The sequence below is a fragment of the Phyllopteryx taeniolatus genome, chromosome 13 (genome assembly GCF_024500385.1).
Source record: "Phyllopteryx taeniolatus isolate TA_2022b chromosome 13, UOR_Ptae_1.2, whole genome shotgun sequence".
Taxonomy (NCBI): Eukaryota; Metazoa; Chordata; class Actinopteri; order Syngnathiformes; family Syngnathidae; genus Phyllopteryx; species Phyllopteryx taeniolatus.
In genome coordinates this window covers 14,603,596-14,611,544 of record NC_084514.1, presented here as the reverse complement: position 1 = coordinate 14,611,544, position 7,949 = coordinate 14,603,596, and the positions used below count along the sequence as shown (strand labels likewise).

At 40.3% G+C, this 7,949-nt stretch overlaps 1 protein-coding gene across 1 annotated transcript in view; it reads right to left on the bottom strand.

Moving 5' to 3' along the window:
• Positions 1-3,930: 3,930 nt before the first annotated feature.
• The window catches only part of scaf8 (SR-related CTD-associated factor 8), a 59,108-nt gene continuing 55,089 nt past the window's right edge, over positions 3,931-7,949 (bottom strand). Inside the window, exon 21 of the mRNA XM_061794286.1 lies at positions 3,931-4,053. The gene's annotated coding sequence lies outside the window, so the exon portion shown is untranslated. The remainder of the gene's footprint in view (positions 4,054-7,949) is intronic.

The following is a 7,949-nucleotide window of genomic DNA, read 5'->3' as shown; positions in this document are numbered from 1 at the left end:
GCTATGGTGTCGCACACGCACACAGCAAACAGACCCAATGCATGTGTTGTTGGTTTTTGGGCAGTTAAAAATTGAAATCGTGGCAGGTGTGTGTCGACTCCCATATATTGTTGTTTTAATTTATTTTATTTGATGTCCATGCGCTGATATTTTTTTAAAAATCAAAAGTTACTCACAAATGACTCTCTACTAGTTTTTTCATTGAGTACTTTCTCACTCTTACGCAAGTAAATATTTGGATCACTACTTTTTACTTTTACTTGAGTCATATTATTCTAAAGTAACAGTACTCTTACTTGAGTACAATATTTGGCTACTCTAACAACCTCTGGTTATTGCGTATGTCCCATTCTTCCCAAAATAAAGTTTGATCAAACTGTTAGAATAATGTTTTTTTGTGGAAGGTCTTCTCACTCTGTCACATTTTGTTTCCAGATAAAGAAAATACACTCGTTACTTCGAATTTTCAGCCAGATTTTGTTCCAATGTGAACACAAAAATGCAGTTTGATACACTCTGTTCTGCAAGTTCCCCTTCTGTGTTGACCTTCCAGTTTGTGTCCTTTAAAATGTTGTTACAGCATGGATATTGGCTCTTCCAAAAACGGGGTCACTTGATTCGAAAATTGAGTCTGCCGAGAATATGAACATATGACAAGCCAACAAAGGAACACTTGGCAAGGGGAAGTTCAGTAAAGAAAAGGGTAAAATATGACTTAAATGAGCCAAATTCAATCAGTCACTCAAGAGTAATGTGATTCGTGTGCTGCTTATGTTTAATTGACTAAAGCAACAGGTAACAAGGCTGACATTGACATGAGAGTAGAAAGTTTAAGAATGAGAAATAGGAACAATTTCAGTCTTAAAATCCTGCCAGAATCATCATAAAAAAAGTATGAGCCCACTAGGCCTTTCATTGGTCGTAGTATAATGCCCAATTAGCAGTGTAACCCTTTTCACTGAGGTTCCCATACACATTACCTCCTCACTCCCCACGGAGAAGCACTTTCACACCCATGTTGAGGGGCAGTTAAAATTACACTCACTTGTTAAAATCCGCTTAATTGGAAACACACCGCACTGCACTAAATAATCACCTGCCGACAGGAAGGCCATCTTGTCTTCACGTCTGGTAGTTAAGCTTATAGACAAAATGAATTGGAATGAATGGCGAGGCGCTGTTAAATCATGGAAACATGATATCCCTCAACTCCTCCATTATAAAGTGTCTGGACGGTCTGGCTGTGGTTTGTTCGTACCCTATTAGAAACAATGGCTTCGGTTGTGTACAGATAGGTGTGTTATTATACACTGTGTCCATTGTGGTTTGAGTTGAGTCGATGAAATCCATGCAAAGTTCCCAGTGCACAGCGCTTTATGGCACCGAGCTTACATGTCCTTGAGAGAGGCTGGAAAAAAACACTTTCACAAGGGGGACCTGCTGGTTTTGGGTAACACTGCAGTCCTTGCGCAGTCTAGTGCGTGTGTGTCTGCGTGCGTGCGTGCGTGTCTGTGTGTGTACTAGTGGTAGTAATGCACGCATTCCATTTGGGCTGTGGAATTGTATTAGCCCTCTGTGTTCTACGGTACGTTGAGTGCCACATCGACCACAAGAGAGAGCTTTGCTTTAGGTTGGTAGCATGTTAGCAGATTGTATGATCATAATTAGCAGTGCTGTCAACGAGGTAATAATTTGACATTTGTCTGTTATTAATTCCATCTATGTGCCTCATAATTAGTTCATAAACAGAGAACAAAAAGAAAGGAAATTGGTGTTTGGTAGTCTTCTGTGTTGTAAGAATGCCTCTTGGCTTTGAACTGGGCCTACATTTGTAAGGAATATACATTTGTGGTATGAGCAGCAGAGCTGAGTATGTTGGTTGAAAAAGTGGCCAAATCTCTACCAATGCCAAACAGTTTATTTTGCTGTTACTAGTGACTCGCGGTGGCTGTTCTAGCTTGAATGACGCCCTGTGTGAGACCCTCCTACACCTACTCATGAAAAACACATCGGAGTAGACGTTATATTTATTATATTTCTTGAAAATATATTGAATTATACAGCAATTAAATACAAAGTCAAATTAAGGTAATAAAGTCATCAGCCTGAACAGGGTAAGTGGTACGGTTAAAAAAAGACTTTGACAATTGTGTGTCTTCACTCAGGGAAACTGTACATTCCCAAATTAGTCTGGAACCAGACTTTTTAAAGGTGCCATATTTTGGCTATTTAGACCTCCATAGAGTGACTCTCGAACATGGACATTTCAAAAAGCACCCCGGTTTTGTCATACGAGTGTCCAGAAAAGGCCCCTCTGACAGCTGCTTCTGTTTGACACAGTTTTGTCTCTGCTTTGTTCATATTTGGCTAAGACCGCCCCCTTTCCTCGGATTGGGACCCTCTGTGTAGAAGACCCACTTTTGAGAGCACACGTTTGTGATGTTGACAGCGCTGGCTTGGGAGCAGAAAGGGGAGGAGGAGATCTTTGCTAGCGATGGAGAAAAACTCGAGAAATTCAAATGTTCTGATCTCAGGCCCCGGCAGAAAAAACGTCTGGAACTCAGGAATGTGTGGATGATTTTAATAGATTTTTCACGTTTACTGAGGCACCGAAAAAGAGACTAGAAAAAGTTGCTTTGGCAAAATATGTCCCCTTTAGAGGGGAACTAAACATCCACATTTTCAAAGCGAGAATGCATTGTCTGTGTCGGCACTAGTAAAAACCCATTACCGTGATTAATATTGCATCCATGCAATAAGAATTAAACGGATTAATTTATCAGCGCAAGGGCAGCGCAAAGTTGGGCAAAATCATTTGCGGACTGGAAGTGTTGTTGAAGCACAAGTAGCGCCTTGCCTGCTAATACAGCACGCTATTGAAATGCGTCAACTGACAGATTGCACTGAGTGATGAATTGAATGATTTGATCCCGTGTACCCCATGTTTGAGATGGAAAACATCAGAGGACGTCGAGTGAAGATTAAAAGCATTGTACATCAACTTCTTGATGTGAAAGAGATCCGCAAAAAGAGATCCAGATCGGCTCGCAACTCAGAAAGTTCATATTGATGATGGTGTTTGGGATCATGTTTATTATTACGATTATTATTGAGCTTTAATCAAATATGTAGCTTGTCATTGCTGACTATTTACTTACTGTATAGTTTTCTTAGTAAATAAATCAGGCAGGAACTGGTGACCATATGTCACATTCTCGCGAGTTTGAAAAAAACTAAAAATGGCAGACCCCATAAGTGAGTAGATGCGATGTTTTAAACATTTTTTTTTTTACAAACAAATACTTCTTAGATTTAAGTAAATAGCAGCTGATAAAGAAGATATGCACATTTAAAATAGAAGGTTTTGACATCTTTGCTTTAGTTCCCTTTTAAGACATACAGTATGTTAACACATTAGTCCATCTTTTATTCTTCTTCTTTCAGACGTGCAAACACCAAAGGCATGAAAAAGGTGACCAAAAAAAACATTGTAAAGGGTGTCTGTGGGGATCCCCAGGCCCCCGCAGAGAATTTCTTTTCAAATTTCAACATAAATTAAGCAAGTCACTGATGGTGTAGTGGTACACTCGCCTGACTTTGGTGCAGGCAGCGTGGGTTCAGTTCCCACTCAGTGATGGTGTGAATGTGCGTGCGAATGGTTGTCCGTGTCTATATGTGGCCTGCGACTGACTGGCGACCTGTTCAGGGTGTAGTCTGCCTTTCGCCCGAAGTCAGCTGGGATAGGCTCCAGCGCCCCGTGACCCTAACCAGGATGAGCGGTGTTGACAATGGATGGATGGCTGGATAAATTAAGCAATCTGGAAGGCAATAAGGCAAAACAAAGTATAATAATAAAAAAAAGATTTCCTTCACGCATCAAAAATTATTTACACCGCTCAAGTACATATTTAAGATTAAAATTAAACTTGCCTCATTTCTTTGCTTTTTTTTGTTCTGGCCTCCCACTTGAGCCAGGCCCATCTCCACTTGCACCTGATGCCTGCTTCAAGCTGTGCCACATGAATAGCATCCTCCTCTTTAAGCACTCTCATTCTGGAAAAGAATTGACTCAAATCATCGTCTGTTTCACTTCATTCTTCACTATTACCAACTTCAAAGGCTAATCACAAAAGCATCATCCAGGAAAATATTAAGTACAATATTTTTCTGTATTTATTGTCCATTTCTGAATTTAAAGTTAGTTCATTCTGTGTTGTGACATATTTCCTAACATCGCTCCAACGCTTAATACATTTAACATTAACATCCGTAAACTAATTAGATAATTGTAGCCGTGTTTCCTAATTAATACAAGATGTACGAGCGGATCAACTCTTGTCACCGATGTTATGTGTGCTTCGCGGTTCCGCAACCAGGGCCACGACCCGCAGCATCTCAACACTAAAATACAAAAGACCAGCGCAACAAATACGACACGGGATGATCTGATGAGCAAAAATGTTGCTTAAACGTAAGAATAGCAATAGAGGATGTCTGCTCCAGAGGTGGGTAGACTAGCCAAATATTGTACTCAAGTAAGAGTACTGTTACTTGACAATAATGTGACTCAAGTAAAAGTAAACAGTAGTCCTCCAAAGAATTACTTGAGTCAGAGTAAAAATTATGCAGTGAAATTATTACTCAAGTACTGAATAAATAGCGAGTAACTTCGGATTTTTTTTAACCACAGCATGAACGTCAACACCTGGATAATGTGGTTCCAAGTTGAGCTTTTGAAGCATGTGAACGGTGGATACTGTTTACTACTAATAATAATAATTACAATAATAATAATGATAATGATAATAATAGTTTTCTCCGGGTACTCCGGTTTCCTCCCACATCCCAAAAACATGCATGGTAGGTTGCTTGAAGACTCAAAATTGCCCGTAGGTGTGAGTGTGTGCTCGAATGGTTGTTTGTTTCTATGTGCCCTGCGATTGGCTGGCGACCAGTTCAGGGTGTGTCCTGCCTCTCGCCCGAAGATAGCTGGGATAGGCCCCAGCACGCACACGACCCTTGTGAGAATAAAGCGGTACAGAAAATGGATGGATGATAATAATAATAATACAATTTGCATGTGCTTCACACATTTAAACAAGCTTAACGGAGATGTAGAAGTAATTTGGGAATGTCGCATCTGACTTCATACAACACAATGACCAAAGGGGATAGTAACAGAAGAAGTAATAGAAGTAAAATGTACAGCATGTATTAAACTGTATGGATGATGTAGCAACATACGTATCTTCCTCCCATTTTCCACAATGAACAGGTTGTGTAAATGGTGATCGCCAACGAACCAATAAATACAGCCTAATACGTATCTGTGGGCGAAGACACTGGTGTGTGATTTTAGATTTTCAGGTCAAAGAGTCGCAGAAAGTAGGAAGTCTATCCCAGCTGTCTGGTTACCAACAAATTTCAGGTACACATTTATATAAATATATAATTGCTTTCATTAGTTGTTATCATGGAAATGTATCAGTGTTAATGTAATGCAGAGTGAAAAAAAATCCCGGAGGACTGAACAGAGAGTAATGATGGGAAGGCGCGAGGGGTTTGGTGCAGCATCACTGCTCCTCTCCTCATTTGTCGATTCATTTGCAGAGGCTATGGGTTGAACAATGTGATTGATACATCACATTAGATGAGGCCATAAAGTTTCTGAGAAATACAAAAGAAAGGAAGAAAAAGACCGACAGCATGGTGTACAAATGGTGAGCATGTATGCCTCACAGTTCTGATTTTTGGGGTTTGAACCTTGGCTCTGACCTTGCTGTGTGGACTTTGCATGCATGTTCCCCCTGTGCTTGCCTGGGTTTTGTCCAGGTAGTGTCCCCCCGCTATGTACGTATTTTGCAGATTTTTAAGCGATCATCCTGAAATTAGAATTATTGGACCGCAACATGCTGGACAGCACTGAGGTCAACTTGAAGAGATCCAGCATAATCAACAGCAGGAAGAAGCACCAGTAATATACTATGCACATTTACATTAGCCTGTCTATGCCGTTTTGCATCATATGTTAGCATTAAGGCAGATACAGTGGAGGAAATAATTATTTGATCCCTCACTGATTTTGTAAGTTTACCCACTGGCAAAGACATGAACGGTCTATAATTTTAATTAGACTTTACACCGATGTGATCGGCCTGATCGGTATAGGCCGATAATTAGCATTTTATGCTGATCGGCTTTAATGTCATAATTCGCCGATCCGATCAATGACGTCATTGATCGGCGCCGCATAAGACATTTACTCCGCGTCGCCATCGTGTACAGTATATTTGAATCCAAAAGCTGGTTTATTTTTAGCCTTGTCGCGTGTCCTTTGATATAGTACTGTAACTATCTGACAGCCAAAAAAGTTATTAAAAAAAAAAAAAAAAACACGTAATGCCCGGCTGGATCAGACTACCTCGCCATCGTGCATAGTATATTTGAATCCAAAAGCGTGTTTATTTTTAGCCTTGTCGCGTGTCCTTTGATATAGTACTGTAACTATCTGACAGCCAAAAAAGTTATTTAAAAAAACAGACAACACGTCTGAAACAGACAACACGTAACGCCCGGATCAGACGACAAGACAAATTTGCTCTTTCACCATTGCACTATGTCAGACTACTGCAATAAAATCTTGTATTCCGATACCACCGTATCCCGTCTTTTACGATCACTGGGCTTTATCTTGTCAACTCAAACGTGACCGGATACACTCGTTACCACGGCCACGACAACAACAATCGATCGCGTCGTGTGTATGAGAAGAACAAAATGGGGGGAAACGTGAGCTGGTGGGCACCGATGCTCGGGAGAGGACTTTAATTCAAGGCTTGCTTGAGGTATGTTCACGGACTTTCAATACGATACGGCTCGCAAGCAGTCAACAAAACGTTATGTAGCCAAGCAAGCTAGTGCTAGCACTAACGGTTGTACCGGCGTTCTGTCGAATCATGCTCTAAAGCAGTGATTTCCAACCTTTATGGAGCGAAGGCAAAATCTCACGGCACACCAACAAACAAAAATGTCACAAAAAGTAGATACACAGTAATTACTGTATGTACTTCCTGCCATCTAATAGAAGAGCATTTATTTGTTCTGTCTGTCACTATGCCTCACTGGCATCAATAGAGGAACAAAGGTACATTATTTCTTGTAAATGAATAATTTTTTGAGCAGTTAAGTAAAATTTGATCATTTTCTATGGTGCACCTTAAGACCGCTCATGGCACACTGGTTGGGAATCACTGCTCTAAAGTTTTGGTGTGTGTGAAGTAATTTAATTACAATAAAGTAATTTAATTACAGTAAGTGAGGACCCATTATTTCTGTCATGTTGTAATTTAACCTGACCGATTAGAATACATGACCTGACAGGAGAATATTTTTGAAGATACTCTGTATACAGTACATAAGTATATACAGGAAATGAACAAGTCATTTAAATAGACACATTGCTCCATCTTGTGATCGGATCGGTGATCGGTGATTGTTTTTATTTTTTAAACTCGCTGATCGGCCCCATAAATCCTATCGTGTAAAGCCTAATTTTAATGCTAGGTGTATTTTAACAGGGAGAGACAGAATAGCAAAAAGAACATCTAGAAAATCACATAAAACAAAAGATTCAACTTAATTTGTATTTGACCTGCTATCAAAACATTATTTGGTACTTGGTGGCGAACCCCTTTTTGGACAGTACGGAGGTCAGATGTTTCTTGTAGTTGATCACCAGGTTTGCACACATCTGGGAGGAATTTTGGACCAATCCTCTTTGTAGATCCTCTCCAAATCCTTCAGGTTTCGAGGCTGTGCCTTGTCAACTCGTAGCTTCAGCTCCCTCCACAGATTTTCTGTGGGATTTAGGTCTGGAGACTGGCTACGCCACTCCATGAACTTAATGTGCTTCTTCTTTAGTCACTCTTTCATTTCCTTGGCTGTGTGCT